The sequence below is a fragment of the Bos taurus genome, chromosome 24, assembly GCF_002263795.3.
Source record: "Bos taurus isolate L1 Dominette 01449 registration number 42190680 breed Hereford chromosome 24, ARS-UCD2.0, whole genome shotgun sequence".
Classification (NCBI taxonomy): Eukaryota; Metazoa; Chordata; class Mammalia; order Artiodactyla; family Bovidae; genus Bos; species Bos taurus.
In genome coordinates this window covers 41,985,083-42,003,052 of record NC_037351.1, presented here as the reverse complement: position 1 = coordinate 42,003,052, position 17,970 = coordinate 41,985,083, and the positions used below count along the sequence as shown (strand labels likewise).

Genomic DNA, 17,970 nt, shown 5'->3' with positions numbered 1-17,970 from the left:
GAGCTGTCTCAAATTTTGTGGGGGGGACGGCAGAGTCCCAGGGCACTTCTGGATGCATTTTTGGCATCCGGCGTCTGCTGCAGCACGTGCTCACACTGTCCCTTGGGGAGAGGCTAGGGTGAACATAATAAAGCAACCCCCCATCGGCCCTCGTCCACACCCAAAAATTAATCCTGTGATTCTTCATACGCAGTGGAGTACAGTGAGGAGGTGACATTAAGTCACCCCAAACCAAGTCACACACCTGCTTCCTGTACGCACAGCAGCCCAGACTCTCCCATAAACAAATCCACACTTGACACGCATAGCGATGGGCTGTAGTTCAGACATGGACCCAGAGAATCTTCTGTGCGAGATTTTGATGGAAGATGTTTAGTGAACATTTTCCATGTATAAAGCATTATTAGAATATTCTTATAGGAGACATACATCCTAAACCACAAGTGGATTATGAAGAGTTTAATTATCTCACATTTTAAATGTTATAAGGTATGATTATGCGTCATTCCTACAGGCTCCTACAGTTTGTTCTAGGATCTCCCCAGTTTCAGAGCGTCCCCTAAGGTCACTGGGGAGGGACCTTGGCTTTGCCTGTGTGAACAGTGAGGCAGGCCATGGGTCTCCAACAGCTAGGCCGGAGTGGGACAGGGCAGTCCTTTCCTCCACCCTCTCAGGTGGTTGCAAAAACCTTACAGGTAAGGCTCAATTCTGCTGCTCTGGGACAGTGAAAAGCTGAGTCGTCATCAGTCATGGTCAATACTGCCCCAGGCCACCCAGCTGGGTCAGCTTTGTTTCACTCCTCAGACAAACACGTCACTTCTTTTAGTAGCAGGAAGTTTCCGTCATGGTCAACAGTAGTCTATTTCAGAATAAACTGATGATGAGGGAAGCACAGGCTGAGTTTCTTGGTTGCGGTGGTTTCTGCACAGAGCCCACACTTTCTCAAGCTCCGTCTCTCCTCCGGATCGGCCTCCCCGTGACCAGGGCTAGATTTCTGAGAAAGGCTGGACACAAGTCATTTGTGAACCGTAGTTGTCAGGAACAACAGTGCTTCAAAACACAGAAATAGCTCCGAACCCTGGACACAGGACTCAGGCAGGCATGGCAAGTCTCACCTGCCTGAGTGCTTGGCTTGCCTGTACAGAATAGAGAGAGAGAAAAGTAAGTCGGAATGTTCCTGCTGGTCCGGCGGCTAAGACTCCACCTCCCAGTGCGGGCAGTGCAGGTTCTAACCCTGGCCAGGGAACTAGATCCCACATGCCTCGGCCAAAAACCAAAACTGAAAACAGAAGCAATATTGTAACAAAGTCAGTAAACACTTTAAAAATGGTCCAAAAAAAAAAAAAAACCTTTAACAATAAGTAAATATATGTGAGAATAGGACCATAAAGAAGGCTGAAGGCCAAAGAATAGATGCTTTCAAACTGTGGTGCTGGAGAAGACTCTCGAGAATCCCTTGAACTGCAAGGAGATCAACCCAGTCTATCCCAAAGGAAATCAACCCTGAATATTCATTGGAAGGACCCATGTTGAAGCTGAAGCTCCAATACTTTGGCCACTTGATGTGAATAGCCGACTTATTGGAAAAGACCCCGATGCTGGGAAAGATTGAGGGCAGGAGGAGGAGGGGACGACAGAGGATGAGATGGTTGGATTGCATCACTGACTCAATGGACATGAGTTTGAGCAAACTCTGAGAGATGGTGAAGGACAGAGAAGCCTGGCTTGCTGCAGTCCATGGGGGTCACAAAGAGCTGGACATGACTTAGCAACTGAACAACAACAGATAAATATATAAAGGCAAGTGAAATATATTAATATATTTAAATCTTCTAATTTACATTATTCTTGTCTCAATGTTTGAGTAGTCAACTACTCAGAGCAATGGATATTTGGCTTCTATTTGCTGAGATGATTAATCTAAACTTTATCATTTGAATTTTAGTTAAAACTTACAGATTGTTCTTTCCTTAACAGAGGAACATCATTAGTTTTTTCTTGCACTTAACTACAAGTTTGAGTCAGATAGAAATTTTCCTTCCATGAGGAACTGAGAATTGGAAGGGATCAAGGAAAAGGAGGATTTTTGTGTGCACATCAGAGAAAAGATTTCCTAACATAAAAAGCACTGATCTGTGAGAAATGAATGTTGGTGGCTTGATCTGTCTATTTCCAAAGGAAAGGAAAAAATGGTGGTCGCGTCTTTGGTCCAGGAGTTCCTCACATCAACCACCAGCTGTTCCTCTGCCCGGGACTTGGGCAAAAAAACCCAACAATGATATGGTGATAAATAGTGTTTACTGAGCACTTACCATCTGCCAGGCACTCCAGGGAGATCCTCTTTTATTTTAATTTCTGCTGGAAAAAATTACAGAAGATTCTGTGATGGGCAGAAGAGACTACTGGTCATCGTTCCCATGGAATGCCCCCAGTGCCTCTCGGGATGCTTGTCTTTGACTGGACAGGGCACGCTAGGGAGCTGATGGTCAGCTTGTGGAAAGTGGGCTTCAGCCCAGAAGCATGTGGAGCTCCATAACATCCAAAAAATGACTTTTCTTTTTACCACATTGATTACAATAAAGCAGGGGTCCCAACCTCTCGGATCTAATGCCTGATGATGTGACATGGAGCTGTAATAATAATAGAATAATAATAGTAATAATAATAGAAATAAAGTACACAATAAATGTAATGCACTTGAATCATCCCCCCTCAACTCCCAGTCCATGGAAAAATTGTCTTCCATGAAACTGGTCTCTGGTGCCAAAAAGGCTGGGGACCACTGAAATACAGGACATGCTGTAGAGACGGAGTTTGACGTCCTCAGCACTCTTCAGTATAAACATATTTCTTATCATGTGAGGTCTCCATGACATGTAGAGGCCCCTTTGATATGGCGTAGCCATCACAATCACTGGGAAACAGGCACCAAAAGAGTAGGTGAGAGGCCAGAGGTCACCAGCAAGGTTAAGGATGAAATCAGGTTTAAAAGTGAAAGTTTCCACTCTGTTAGTCACAGCTCCCCCTGAAACTCCAGAACATCCTGTAAGACCTTGTTGTGTCTACCTTCAAAGTGAGTTTCTATCATTAGCAAGTGCGGAAACCGTCTGAGTAACATCACAGGATTCAATTGTGCAGTTTTGATTGTTTGGGTCTAGAAACGTAGGTATTGCTTCCAGTGTCAGGAAATATGTTCAGTGTTCCCCTCAAGTTAACTCTGTGCTGTGCTGTGCTCAATCATGTCTGACTCTTTGCCACCCCATGGACTGTAGCCTGCCAGGCTCCTCTGTCCAACGGGATTCTCCAGGCAAGAATACTGGAGTAGGTTGCCATGCCTTCCTCCAGAGGATCTTCCCAACCCAGGGATCGAACCCAGGTCTCCTGCATTGCAGTAGGATTCTTTACCTTCTGAGCCACCAGGGAAGCCCTGGTGGGGCCAACCCTTAAGCCTCCAGTGGGTTCCTCATTCACTGCTTATGTCACTTCTGTGGGAGCCCCAGGTAGGATGTATTGACAAGACTCTGTACACTATGACTTCACTTCTCTGAGTGATCAGCATTTATGGTCATTAGTGTCCCTGCCTCAGCTGATGTCTGGGACATCTCTTCATCCACACAAGGGAGCCTGGGGTGGGCGGTAAGGATGTCATTTGAACAGAGAACCAAGCCTGCAGCATTTAATGCAATGCTTTAGCAATGAAGTTAGAACATTTGTGTGGCTATTCCCACATGTATGGGCTTCCCGGATCATAAAGAATCAGCCTGCAACGCAGGAGACCTGGGTTCGATTGCTGGGTCGGGAAGATTCCCTGGAGAAGGGAATGACAATCCACCCTAGTATTCTTACCTGAAGAATTTCACGGATGAAGGCCCCTGGTGGGCTACAGTCCATGGGGTCACAAAGAGTCAGACACAACTGAACAACCAACACTTTCACTTTCCCACGTGTCAGGAAGGGAAGGCAGGCTATGCACATGGCTTCCGTGGGGGAGACACATCCTCGCCCATAGACGGCGCACAACGCTGTCCTCAGGACAGGGCTGATCCAGCAGTTCACCAGAGCCAGGGACCAGGCCGTCCAGCCCTGAGCTGGCAACAGAACAAACAAACCCTGCCGCCTTGGGAATCTTGCTACAGGAGCTCCAGGCACCAAACCAAGGAGCGAGCTCCTCCGACCATTGTGTTCAGGCCTCTCAGAGCAAAGATCCGTTTGGGGCAAAAGGAAGTTTTGAACTTAACAGGATTTTCCTGAACATACAAAACTGGAACAACCTGACAGGCTGGGAGCAACTAACCAGCCGCATACAACCCTTCGGGGCAGCAGGTGGGTGCACGGGGCCAGTTCGTCTGGGCCTGCAGTGGTGCCGACTTTAAACCTGCAGGTAGAACGCCAGCCCCCGACAGTGACCACGAGGCTGGGATGAGAGGAGGGGGTGGGGGATGGATTAAAGCCAGCGCACCAGTACCCCGATGTGCGCCTTCCGAGCTCTGACACTTTGATGGGAAGAATCTGCTACAGGACTTGGAAGTTCCAAGGCTCACCCTGCAGGGCACAGGGAAAGAGCAAGGAGGTCAAAGTGAGTAATTACCTGTTATTGATGTATTACATTTAAAGACCCTGGCTAGGGATTAAAGACACTCTCAAGGCCGTTAACAGGCTGCAGTAAACAAGTCAAGTTTCAGACGGGAGGAGGAAGAAAGAATTTCTCAAGGATTTCCTCCGCCCTCCTGGAACCCTTGTAGGCAAGGCCAAGTGTGTGCGCGTGTGCATTGCACAGAGGGGCATGTTTCCACCAAGGAAAGAAATCACCACAGACGGAGGAGCTCTGTCTTCGTCCCCGAGTCAAGTCCCATGAGAGTTTTACTCTCGTTCAAGACTTTGTCTTGTTAATGGTTAGATGCCTGGCACCTCAGATGGGGGGGCAGTCAGTAGGTGCACAGTGAACTTGGCTACTCGATTGGCGGGTTGGCTGGTTGAATTCAGTTTCTCTCTTCTTTATGCTTTCAGTGAAAAAAAAAAAAAAAAGGCTTTGTTACTGAAGTTACTGGTAGCCCATCAGACCCAGAGCCGCTTTCCGGGGACCAGCCTGGAGATGGGAGCATTTCTCCCTGGCCACGTCCCCTGGGTGCCTCCTGGGGGGCGCACTTGACGATACCCTGTCTCTTTTTCTGTTTCCCCTTCTGTGGTAGCAGGTCTTCTGATCTCTCAGCTGAGGACTATTATTCTAATGAAAAACACTTCCAGGAAATCAGTCCAAGACAGACTTAATTTGATGTGGAAAAGAATTTCCAACGCACGTTACGTCCATCGGAAATTAAGATCAGCCTTAGCTTTCAAGTACCCAGATCTGAAGATGCCACAGAGCTTTGAAGGAAACGGGGAGGAGTGCTTTTCTGTGTGTGTGTGTTTTTTTTTTTTTTTTTTTTTTTAAGGGGAGAAAAATGAAGAAGAAAAAGGAGAGCCTGGGGTGGAAAAGAATCATGATCAACATAATTACAACCTGCGGATGCCAGTGCCTGCCCCGCACTGAAGTCAAGTGGGTCACGTGGGCCTCCGGGGAGCTGCCGGACAGTCTAGCCTACCCAGGAAGCATCCACCTGCCCCCGGGAGGTCAGCTTTTCCCATCCACACTGCTCAGGAACCCTCAGCCTGTTGGGCTCCAGCACACACTCTGAACCAAGAGTCAAGGCCTCCCCGCCGCCTCCACCCCATTTTCCACGTGCAGCTTCCACACGCGTCCTGGGTCCTCCACACCACGTTCCACAGCCAGGCCCTCTAAAGCGTGTCACCAGGGAACACTCACACAGCCCACAGCCAGCCTCTCTGCCCCCTCCACAAAGAAGGGATGCTGCTGCTGCTGCTAAGTCGCTTCAGTCGTGTCCAACTCTGTGCGACCCCATAGACAGCAGCTCACCAGGCTCCCCATCCCTGGGATTCTCCAGGCAAGAACACTGGAGTGGGTTGCCATTTCCTTCTCCAATGCATAGAAGTGAAAAGTGAAAGTGAAGACACTCAGTCGTGTTTGACTCTTAGCGACCCCATGGACTGCAGCCTACCAGGCTCCTCCGTCCATGGGATTGTCCAGGCAAGGGTACTGGAGTGGGGTGCCATTGGCTTCTCCGAAAAGAAGGGGTAAACTCCCACATTTGTAGAGTGAAAAGGGGCTTACCAATTTGGCACCTGAGTCCCAGGGAAATAAAAAGTTCTCTCCACGTATTATTAATAAGATGCCTCTCACGGCTCAGCATTGAGACCCACCTCCAGATCCTCCTTGGGGCTGGACTTGGAGGCTGCAGTGCCACCAGGCCTGACTCCTGCCCCGGAACCGCCCCCTCACAGGTGTGCAGAAGCACACTAGGAACCATAATGGTAACTGTCACCCCTCCATTTACATATTTTTTTATTCTGGTGAAATATATATATAATTAGCTGTTTCAACCATTAATTACATTCACAGTACTGTGCAACCATCAGCACAATGTGTTTCCAAAATTCCCATCATCCCAGACAGAAACTCTGTCCCCCTTCAGTGATAACTCCCCTCTCTTCTCTCCCCCCAGCCCCTGGAAACCTCTACTTTCTGTCTCTATGAATTTGCCTCTTCTGAATATTTCATGTAAGTGGACTCCTATTTGTGGTTTTGATTCTGGTTTATTTCACTGAGCATAACGTTGTTAAGGTTTATCTGTGTTTTCATTCTATGTACTGTGGAATTATGTTCCATCGTATATGTGTGCATGCTCAGTCATGTCCGACTCTTTGTGACCCCATGGACTGTAGCCCGTCAGGCTCCTCTGACCATGAGATTCTCCAGGAAAGAATACTGGAGTGGGTTGCCACTTCCTTCTCCAGGGGGTCTTCCCAACCCAGGGATCGAACCCTCATCTCCTGAACTGCAGGCGGGTTCTTTACCACTGAGCTCCCTGGGAAACCCCTCTATTGCATATGTATACCGTATTTTATTTATCCATCCATCCATCAATGGGCATCTGGGCTGCTTGCGTCTCCTGGCTGCTGTGAACATGCCTGTTGGAGCCCCTGTGTCAGTTCCTTCGGGTAAAAGCCTAGGGGGTGGGGTGTTGCCAGGTCACCCCTTCACTTATATTTGATGAATGAATGAGTGAGGGTTTCCAGCAGCCTCGTGGATTTGGGCACAGACCCCAGGATGTAGCACAGCCGGGGAACTCTGTGCAGCCAACGCCATGTGCAACGGTTGCCCTAGGGCTGAGGGGTGGGGACCCTCCTCGAACCCCATCGTCTCCATCTTCTCAGTGCACTCACTCCCAGCCTGACAAGCTACCAGGAACAGGATAAGATATGACTGGTTCCCAAACTCTCCTGGTCCCTGACACCCAGGATGGTTCACCCAGAGAGGCAAACACCCTCCAAGGCCTGCCAAGAAAGTGGCCCTAACGCCACCCTTTCTCAGTCACTCCAGAAAGATTTCAAGGTAAGAGATTTGTGCTTTTCAGGGAAAATCCACTCTAATACATTAGACTAACCTTCAGTGTTTGATCTTGAACACCTCTGACCCCCTCATGATCAACACGGACACAGTTCCTGGAGGAGGAATTTTCAGAGAACCTGAGAACACAGGGGGCTGACATCAATCTCAGACAGAGACTGATAGACCCCCTTGGGGTGGGGGTGGAGACAGGGGGCAGGTCTCCAGGACAATGTCAGCCTTGAGAGAAAGATGCAGGAGTCATTGGCATACAGGATGAGGTGGCCCAGCCTGGGCAACAGCTTGAGAGGAAAAGACCAAGAGCTGAATTCTGAGAAATTCTGACATTTAAGAGATGAGTCAGCAGAGTTAGAAGGACAGCAAAATATCACAGAGGTCAAGGGAAGCAGTCCAAGTTGCTGATAACCAGCACCCAGTCCCCCCAAGTCCTGGGCACATGAAGGGTCCCCCCTGGATCTGACAGCTCCTGGGACCATGAGGTCTCATACATGTCAGGGAGCAGTGATCATATGTGAACTGGATGGGGCATGTTTGGCACATTTGGAACAGAGGCCATATACACAGGAGACAGATGCCTACTGCGTAAGTAAATGCAGAAATAAACACTTGGAGAAAAGCAGTTAGAACCATCTATCACTGCTGAGTACATGACCCGCTGTGCTGAGACTGGAAGATGAGCAAGTTCACAACTGCTCAGCAGTTACAGGAGAGCTTTGAGTAGAAACACTGTTTACTGATGTAACTGTGAAGCAGTCCGTGATTGTAATAAATGCAATAAATCCATCATTAAATGCACTACTACAAGGTGATTAGAAGATACCAGACGTTGAAAATCTGATGATCTGAAACACTAGAACTTGCTCTCACTCAAGCAGAGATCAATCTTTCTCACCTAAAGCTAAAGGCAATACCAAGAGTCTGAACACTTTTGTTGTTGCTGTTCAACAGTCATGTCTGACTTTTTGCAAACCCATAGACTGCAGCACACTTGGCTTCCCGGTCCTTCTCTATCTCCCAGAGTTTGCTCAAATTCACGTCCATTGAGTTGGTGGATGCTATCCAACCGTCTCATCCTCTGCCTCCTGCTTCTCCTTTTGCCCTCCATCTTTCCCAGCATCAGGGGCTTTTCCAGTGGGGTAATCTTATGTTAGCAAACATAAAAGATGATGGCGATGCAGAGGGCTCTGGGAGAACCACACAAGCCAGGGGCCAGTTCACCACAGGCCAGTAAACCCAGAGCCCACCCACAACCCGTTGTTGTGGACAACCAGGAGCTACCATGGACCCTACTCTCGCACTGGAGGCGGGGAGAAATGAAACAAAGTGAAAAAAAATCGTCTGCATCAGTTCAGTCGCTCAGTTGTGTCCAACTCTTTGCGACCCCATGAATCGCAGCACACCAGGCCTCCCTGTCCATCACCAACTCCCAGAGTTCACTCAGACTCATGTCCATCGAGTCAGTGATGCCATCCAGACATCTCATCCCCTGTTGTCCCCTTCTCCTCCTGCCCCCAATCCCTCCAGCATCAGAGTCTTTTCCAATGAGTCAACTCTTCGCATGAGGTGGCCAAAGTATTGGAGTTTCAGCTTTAGCATCAGTCCTTCCAAAGAACACCCAGGACTGATCTCCTTTAGAATGGACTTGTTGGATCTCCTTGCAGTCCAAGGGACTCTCAAGAGTCTTCTCCAACACCACAGTTCAAAAGCATCAATTCTTCGGTGCTCAGCTTTCTTCACATCCATACATGACCACTGGAAAAACCATAGCCTTGACTAGATGGACCTTTGTTGGCAAAGTAATGTCTCTGCTTTTGAATATGCTATCTAGGTTGGTCATAACAGGACACAAATCCTCACGTGTGGTGCCCTGCTTTAATTCAGAGTGGCCCTCGCTGCTAACCAGGGCCTCACTGGGAACCCTGAAACTTGGGCAGACAGACCCACTGTGGGGTTCAACACCCCTGTCACTTCAAAAAAGTTGTGGGCACAGGTAACGCAAACTGTTTGCCCTCCAAACTGCACTGGGCACACTCTGCCCATCTGACCCGTACAACTTCCCACAGCTGGGTGTTAGCTTAGTGGCACACAGCAAAAGAAAATATTCCCAACGGTGAAATGGCTTGGTCATCAGCAAGGGTCTCTGTGCAGCAGATTTCCATTTCCTCCATGTGGCGGGACCACCATCCTTGTTCAAACTCCACCCACAGCATCCTCCCCCGTGCTGCTAAGACCAGACCTGCTCAGAGAGTCACTTGGCAAAGATAAGGACTTGGACACTTGCCAGTAATGAAGTGTTTCCACCCAGGATTCTGGAGGGGATGCAAGGTTGTGACCCCCTCCTCTGGCCCCCTCTATGCCCAAGACTGTTCTCTGAGTCAAGCATGTGGCTTGACGGCACCTGGTACCCACAGGCAACCCTGACTGATGGAACAGAATTGTCTCCTGCTGGATTTCTTTCTTGCCTGTGACCCGAAGATACCTTCATCAGACTCTTTATGGTCATGGATCTTAATCTCCCTTGTTTCAGAAATTGCACCCAAGGCTGCAAGAGCAAGCTAAGTGCACAGCATCCTGCTTTATGTGGCATTTTCCACTGATGTCTGTAAAATTCAAATCCAAAATTTAGCTTCCATCTTTAGGATCATTAAGCATTTTCATCTGAGTTTTTTTTTTTTTTTTAACTTGGTGCTTTTAAGAAAGAAAAATTTTTAAATGTGCTTGTGTACAGGGCAAGGGATTTGAATGATGTTTCTGGTGATTATCCCACTTAATCAGCAACCCCAAACCCCCGAGCACCTCATGCATTGCTGAACCATGTGTTTGCAATCGGCAGCTGCTCTATGAGCCCGGCCAGAGCACGTGTTTGGCTTTTGAATTCAATTTCAGCAACCTTGAGAAGGCTCAGTAGAGCCTAGCAGGAATGTGAAGGGTGTTTGCTTAATTCAGGTTCCATGGAAGCCAGACAGTGTCCACCACATCCACTCTGGGATGCCCACTCGCACATGTGCAGCTGTCACACTTGATTCTGGGCCTCCAAGGCACGTGTGTGTAAGGGGCAGAGGACGAGAAGGTCCACGGCCTGTTTGACCGAAGGCCCGTTGGGCAGTGTGAAACACCTGGACATCTGCGCTAAACACCGGAGAGCCCTGCTGGGCTGCAGGTTCTAATCGGCCAGAGTCTGATCAAGGGCTCACTGTTGGGCTGTCTCTCACATCCTCTGACATCTGGAGGGAAAGGCGGAGGGAGTATGTTCCACTGGTCCCAAGCGCCAGATACGTGCCATCACCCAGCAGTAGTGTCCAGACGCCGACCATCCCCTACGTTCCTCCAAGCGAGTCTTTCCCCAAAGCCTTCTTGCAAGTCAGATGAAGAAGTTTAATCAGGGCTTCCTCACCCGGGCACTTTCGGCCACCACAACCATGTAGAAGAGGCCGGGTACAAATAAGGAAGTGTTTTATTGTGAGACTCAGGAATTTTCTAATTATAACTCTGTTTTTAAATAGACTTTATTACACAGATGTGAATGTAGGAGTGTTTACCTGAGGTGTGTGTGTTTGCATGTGTGTGTGTGTGTGTACATGTATGTGTTGGCAAGAGCCTAGATTTCAAAACAAGGCTCCCAGTCATCATGAATCTGAAAAACTTTGCAGAAATACAGATCCCTGTTCCCAAACTGGATCCATGGAACCAAAATCTCCAGTTCTGGAACCAGGAGTCAGTATTTCTAAAATGCAGGCAGCGGGTTCTGCCATCAGAGCACAGAATGGCGCCTGGGAACAGGAAGCAGGGACTAAATGATGGCAACACTGTCGCTGACTCTAACACCAACGGTTAACGTTTCCTGAACTCTGGCCAGGTGCCAGGCACAGTTCTCAGAACCTGATAGACACCCGTTTAACTGGTATGAGCTCCACATCACGGAGGTATTACACTATAGCATTTCCACTTTAAAACTGAGGGAATGGGAACTCAAACACAAAACTGACAAGTGGCAAAGTTGAGCCTCAGAGATCATGGTCTGAAGAGCTGGTTCTCATTAAACTACGAGCTCCAGGCAGACATCTGTCCCCACGCCCCCCTGGTCTCCAGTTGATTGGGACTGAATCGGGAGATTAATCTCTCCTCTGATCTGAACCCGCCTATTTGTTTTGCAGATGAGGAAGTTTTGAACTAGAGAGAGTGAGTAAGCGACTCTTCTGGGAACACCCAGATGAGAACTTAGATTTCCTAGTTTGATCAGAGCTCTTATGAAAGCACCAAGCTTCTGGTCTCATGACTGTGCTCCCTCCATGATATAAACACGTACAAGTCCCCTACCCTACAAAGATAGACACACTTAATGGTGCTCAGTGAATTTTCTGTAAGCTCTAGCCTTAAGGATCTCTGGAACTAAGACTCCTGTAACCCTTATAGTGTTCTGGGGTTGGCTGGCTGGTCAGTTTGTTTGTTTAGGGATCCAGATAAGAAATATCTCCAAATTCATCTTAGAAGCCTGTTTACTCAATCCCAGTTCCATGAACATGTGCTTAGGGGGTAAAACATGAAAAGGGTTGCCTCGTGGCCTTTGGAGACGGCAGACACGTCTTATCAGTTTCCCCGAGGCTCCCACCTCCCTCGCTTGTTGCTAAATTTCCAGTTAAATGGCCATCAGCTGCAGAACCTTCTTTTGCCGAGAGACCCACCAAAACCAGCTGCCTCGAGGGTCACTCAGCAAATAGGTCAGAGTGATGTGGCCAAAGGAATTATTTGCTGCCTTCAAGCTCCAAGAAAGCCCACTGGACTTTGTGTTTTCTTCTTAGCAGAGGCAGTGTGAGATACAAAACTTACCTTCTGACAAGTTTTGGAGCACTGGGCCCCTTAAGATGTCCACAGAGTTTCTGTGAGATCAACGTCCACTCTCTGCCACACACAGGTCTTATCGGAGTCTGGGTTGTTTCTCTCCAGCTCAGTCCCTGGAGTCCGGTTAGCGTGAGGTCATCAGTTACCATGATGTCCTAGGCCAGTGCACTACCCTGCTTGGTGCAGAGACCAGCATGAGCCCCGTGGATCACAGGCCCCATGGATCATACAGTGGCGGAGGGACAGATGGTCAGTTCACCGAAGGTGTGTCACCAGCCCTGCTGGGAGGCAAACTGCTTCTCGCGGTCCTTTCCAACAGGTACAGTGGGAAAAGCGCCCTCCAGCCTAGTGACTGCATACCACCAGACACTGGAGGACACGGAGAACACGCACCTGAAGTAGCCCCTGCACTGAGCCACCATCTGACTGGGTCCACAGTGATTCACAGTTGGTCCCTCAAACCCACTCATCTTCTGCACGGGCAGAACAGGCAAGGTAAGCGGAAATACGGCAGGCTGCACCACTCTGACCTTCACATCCCTGGTAGTGGCCCCAAGCTCTGCAGTTCCAGGGACGCCCAGAGGCTGTTCTGGAGTCTTCCACTCGGCCTTTCCCACCCGAAAGCCTGTGGGTCGCTCCATGTGTCAGAGGAGCAATGTGGGAATTCTGCCAAGTGTGTCCGTCCAGACGATGGAGTCGAGAACTAGACATACACGTGGGACAGACTCAGAGACACACCTGGCCGGCTGTCGGGGGACCTGACCCCAACACCCCCTCCCCTGGCTGATGGATTGTGGTGGCACGTGAGTCCCAGCCAGGCTCGCATACCCTCCCCCACCCCGCCGAAGTCTCATCTCCCCCTCCCCCAGGGCACGGTCTCCCTGGGAAACAGCCAAGAGGGAGACTGGGGGGGTGGGGCGCAGTCACAGCCTTGCTTCACAGTCGCCTCACTGCAGACCCGCTCTCAGCAACCGAGTGGTGGTCATGCCCCCACACCCTGGCTCCTCTCCAGAACCCCCACTGTCAGCGAGCACCCCCTCACACCGGGCCTCACGCAGCCCTGCAATCCTCAACGTGCCGCTATTTGGTGAATTTTGGTCCTTAGCCTCCAGAGAGGAACAGGCTGCCCGGACTCCTCTCCCCTTGTGTGAGTGTCTGGATATAAATCTGTTGACACCTTAGAGGCCGCAGGAGTCGGGTGTTATAAACCTCTCGGTCTCATTTCCTGGGGCCGCTGGAATAAACGACCACAAACCAGGGGCTTAAAACAACTGAAATATACTCTCTCCCAGCCTTGGAGGCCTCAAGTTAGATCAGAGTGTGGCCAGGGCGGTGCCCACTCTGAAGGCTCCAGGGAGGACCCTTCCTGCCCCTTCCAGGTGGTCCTCGGCGCGTGTGGCATCCATCTGCGCCTCCGTCGGCCAGGCGGCCTCCTCCACACGCATCTCTACGTCCTCTCCTGCTCTGACAAGGACACGGCGTCTGGACTCCAGGCTCACCCTGCTCCCATGTGAGCTCAACTCACAACGTCTGCACTGACCCTGATTACAAAAAAGGTCACACCTGCCAGCCTTCGAGCAGGTGAATGGGGGCAGGAGGGTGGGGAACACTGCCTCCCGCAGTGTGTCTCGGCCCCTGACTCACCCAGCGGCTCCCTCGAGACCCCTGCCGTCTGGGCCCCCTCCCCTCCTGAGATTCCGTGGCATTTCAGTCCTGCTGGGAGGGCAACTGGGTGGGCCAATTTCCTGGCTGTAGCCCTGTGGTTCCCGTGGTGTGGGCACCTTCACCCACCTCGATCCTGAGAGGACCCTGGTCTCTGACCCTCCTCAAACCCCTAGTCGTTGCAATAGTCCCTGGTCTGGTCCACAAGGATTCTATAAGATCTCCAGTCAGGACCCTACTTTTTCCCCTACAGAATATGGGGCACTGTGTCCACATGTGTGGAGTCTGGCCCTACACACATAAGCACTGCTGGGCCCGGCTTCCCTCATCCTGGCCCTGGGCTTACATAGGGCATCTCTTCTGGATCATCCCCACAGCGCTCCAGGCAGTGCACTTCTGGGGAGGGACCACACGTCACATGGGCTTTGTCACCTGGGCTCCCAGCCTCCCAAGTTACAGCAACCCCAGAAGACACAGCTCCCTTACTTCTCCTGCTCCCTCGATGGAGTATTTCTCAGGGTAGGGTGACCCCTGGGGGTGGGACCCAAACCTTCCCAGCCCGCAGCCCCAGACCTTCCTCCTCTCTCCAGCTGGTCCCACAAACCTGCATGTCCCCTACACAGCCAGGGCCCCACCTTCCTGCCTCATCCAGCTTCCACACCCACCATCCCATTTGTAGGGGCTCAAACTCAAACACACACACAAATACATGAGGTGTCCACTCTGTGTGTGTGACAGGTGTCCCTGAGAACAAACTCACTTGCTACTTTCAAGTTTTCACCCAGGATAAAAGTGAAGCTGCTTACCCAAAGCTGAGGCTTGATAGTTTTCTTGTCAAGCTCAGTTAAGCAAAGACAGTCTTCCTTAGCTCCATGTTGGTTAGTTTTCCAGTTGTGCAATAAAAGTCGTGTTTTTCATTCATGCCTCCTAGAGGAAATAAGTCCACATTTTTTTTTTAACCCTGGATGCTCACAGAACCAGGGATTTTCCACTGTGGAGCTGCCCCCAGATTGTCTTCCTAAAACAGTGCCCTACCCTCCAGGGATGGCTCTGCCTCTGCACGGGCTGAGCTGAGGCTCCGTCTCGGGTTCTCTCAACACCATGATGGAGGGTTAGCAACCTGCAGGGGCGGGGTGGGAGGGGGGAGCTTGTCTGTGAGTGGTACTGTGCTGTGCTAAGTCATTTCAGTCATGTCCAAGTCTTTGCAACCCCCATGGACTGTAGCCCACCAGGTTCCTCTATCCATGGGATTCTCCAGGCAAGAACACTGGAGTGGGTTGCCATGCACTCCTCTGGGGGATCTTCCCAACCCAGGGATCAAACCTGAGGCTCTTATGTCTCCTGCGTTGGCAGGCGGGTGCCTTACCACTTGCTCCACCTGGGAGTGGAAACTACTGCTAAGTAGTCCCCACATGCTGACCCCAATATGCTGAGTATCAGATGTTGCTGTTCAGTCACTAAATCACGTCCGACTCTTTGTGACCCCATGACCCGCAGCACGCCAGGATTCCCTGTCCTTCACCATCTCCTGATGTTTGCTCAAATTCCTGTCCACTGAGTATCAGACAATAATATATAAAGTTATGACATTATATGAAATTCAATCATCAGAAGCAACTTTTCCTGTCACCTTGTGGGCTATAGAGAATCCTGGGATTCTAAGCTGCTTATAAAACAGATCATTCGCAATCCACAGCAGGTGCCCTGGCGTACCTGTGTCCCTTCTCTCCATGGCCATGAGTCCCTCTCTTCCTCCCCCTCCCCATCTCCCGACGGTCCCACCCTGGTGGCTGTTTTCCTTCATGTGCTTTGCTTGGGGTATTAATATCCCTGTGTTGAGAAGCTCATCAGCCTGTTCCTGGAAAACTATATATAAAGTTGAGGAAGCTAATCAAATGTCCTGGAAAGGACACAAAGCGCCAGCCCATGTGCACTTCCCCACGGCTGCTGAAAGCTCTCCTGCTGCTTCCGGCGGGGGCCACAGAGAAGGGGACAAGCAGAGGCTCTTGCCTCCCCACCTCCTCCCTGGAAGCAGGGCACGACCCGCCCTCGCTTCTTCCAGCTCAGCTTCTAGCAAAGGCTCCCCACCCCCACCCCGATGCCAGGCATCGCTGATCACTCTGGCAGGAGGCCGCCTGCCTGGGCAGGACCTGGCAGGAGGAAGCCAGGCGTGGGAGCAGGGAGTCAGGGGAGGCTGTATCTGAGGACGTGTTCCCCTCCCTGCGCCTGGGTCATACCACATCTAACAGTGAAGGGTTAGGTCTAGCGATCTCCATATATGCACTTCCAAATCCAACGATCTGACCCACTGGGGCAACACCAGCTGCTGACTCACACTAGCAGGCCCAGCCTCTGGTCTGATCTTTTAACTCAAACTGCTGAAATACATCGGAGAAGGCAATGGCAACCCACTCCAGTACTCTTGCCTGGACAATCCCATGGACAGAGGAGCCTGGTAGGCAGCAGTCCATGGGGTCGCTGAGAGTCGGACACGACTGAGTGACTTCACTTTCACTTTTCACTTTCATGCATTGGAGAAGGAAATGGCAACCCACTCCAGTGTTCTTGCCTGGAGAATCCCAGGGACGGGGGAGCCTGGTGGGCTGCCGTCTATGGGGTTGCACAGAGTCGGACACGACTGAAGCAACTTAGCAGCAGCAGCAGAAATACATATAGTTAAAATCTCAGTGATGTTGTATGGCAGAAACCAACACGATATTGTAATTATCCTTCAATTAAAAATAAATAGATTAAGAAAAAAATAATTATCAGAATCCAAAAAAGAAAAAGGTCTCAGTGATTTGCACACAAATCTGTAACATTTGCTCACATAGGGAGCCTGGGCTCACAGCCCTCCCACCCTAGCCCTCCTCCACCCTGCCCTCCCCCAGCACCTCGGAGGAGCCTCCACCCCCTCCGCCCAGCTTTCATCCACCTGGGAGCCAGCTCCTGGGCTCCTGGCAGCAATCACCTGACTAGAAACAAGGTCACCTCCAGGAGCTGATGTTGACCTGCAGTGGAGACCAGGGGTCCAGGAAAAGAGGGTCCCCGCTCTACTCCCCTCCACCAGCCCCGGGGAGAAGGAAGATGCTTTCTCAGCCTCCCTGAACGTGGGTTCTCACCTCTTGTCCGAACTCTCCTGAGGAGCCTGTGAGCAGGTGGGGTCCCCGGGCTCCTCCCGCCTGCACAGCTGAGAGGCTCTTTAAACTGAACTTGTGGGCTTTTTAAATTACAAAGCGAAAAGTGTCTCAAGTGACTGAAAAAGATCAGGGGACCTGGTAACCATGAGCGTTTCTGGTACAAGGAGTCAATTCCTATCCACTGGGATGGCCGGGGTGAGATAGGATCCACCACGTAGGAATAAACAGCTCAGATGGATAAATGCCCACGAAGACCCTACTGTGCGCAAAGTGTGGGGGTCTCTGGAGTGTCTCCTCGGGCTGGCCTGGCATTGATGTCCCTGCAGAGCTCCTCAGCAGGATAACTGGAGACAGAAAGGGAGACTGGTGCCTCCTCAGGACCCACGACTCCCCAGGGCATCAGTCCCCTTGCCTGACCCCCCTGCTCCCTGCCTCACTCCCCACCCGTCTGACCCCCTAGCACCTTCCTGAATGACCCCCCACCCCCTGCATCACCTCTACCCCTTTCCTGACCCCCAGCACCTGTCTGACGTCCCAGCCCGCCGCAGGCCACACGGGTCAGAACCCCTCCCGGGGGGGAGGGGCCACAGCAGCCTCTGCCCCCAGGTGGCCCTACAAACTGTGGTTCTGAGGGGTGGGTGCCAGATTGCAGGGGGCCACATGTCTGAAACAGCAGCCTCCTTGTCTCATGACCGCCTGCTCCAGGGAGCCTCTCATGGGGCCCTGCTGTCCCCCAAACCTCTGGAGTCATTGCTTCCACCCCCTGCCACCTGTCCTTGCATCCTCTCCCCACCCTCCTGGTGCAGACCAGGCTGTCCTGCGATCACCACACCAGCTGGGACACCACTGGGCCTGCCTTCAGAG

The 17,970-nt window shown here is 51.0% G+C and overlaps 1 long non-coding RNA gene across 3 annotated transcripts in view; it reads right to left on the bottom strand.

Annotated features, from left to right (window-relative positions):
• Nucleotides 1–444: 444 nt before the first annotated feature.
• Nucleotides 445–17,970, bottom strand: part of LOC104975774 (uncharacterized) — a 45,158-nt gene continuing 27,632 nt past the window's right edge. Inside the window, exons 2-5 of one of the 3 annotated variants that reach the window (XR_815210.4) lie at nucleotides 14,773–14,893; nucleotides 12,293–13,007; nucleotides 2,313–2,630; nucleotides 445–1,136 (exon numbers count right to left, since the gene is read on the bottom strand). This is a non-coding gene — a long non-coding RNA (uncharacterized lncRNA). Of the gene's footprint in view, nucleotides 1,137–2,312; nucleotides 2,631–12,292; nucleotides 14,894–17,970 lie in introns of all 3 variants that reach the window. The other 2 variants (XR_001495000.3, XR_009492730.1) reach the window with 2 other exon arrangements.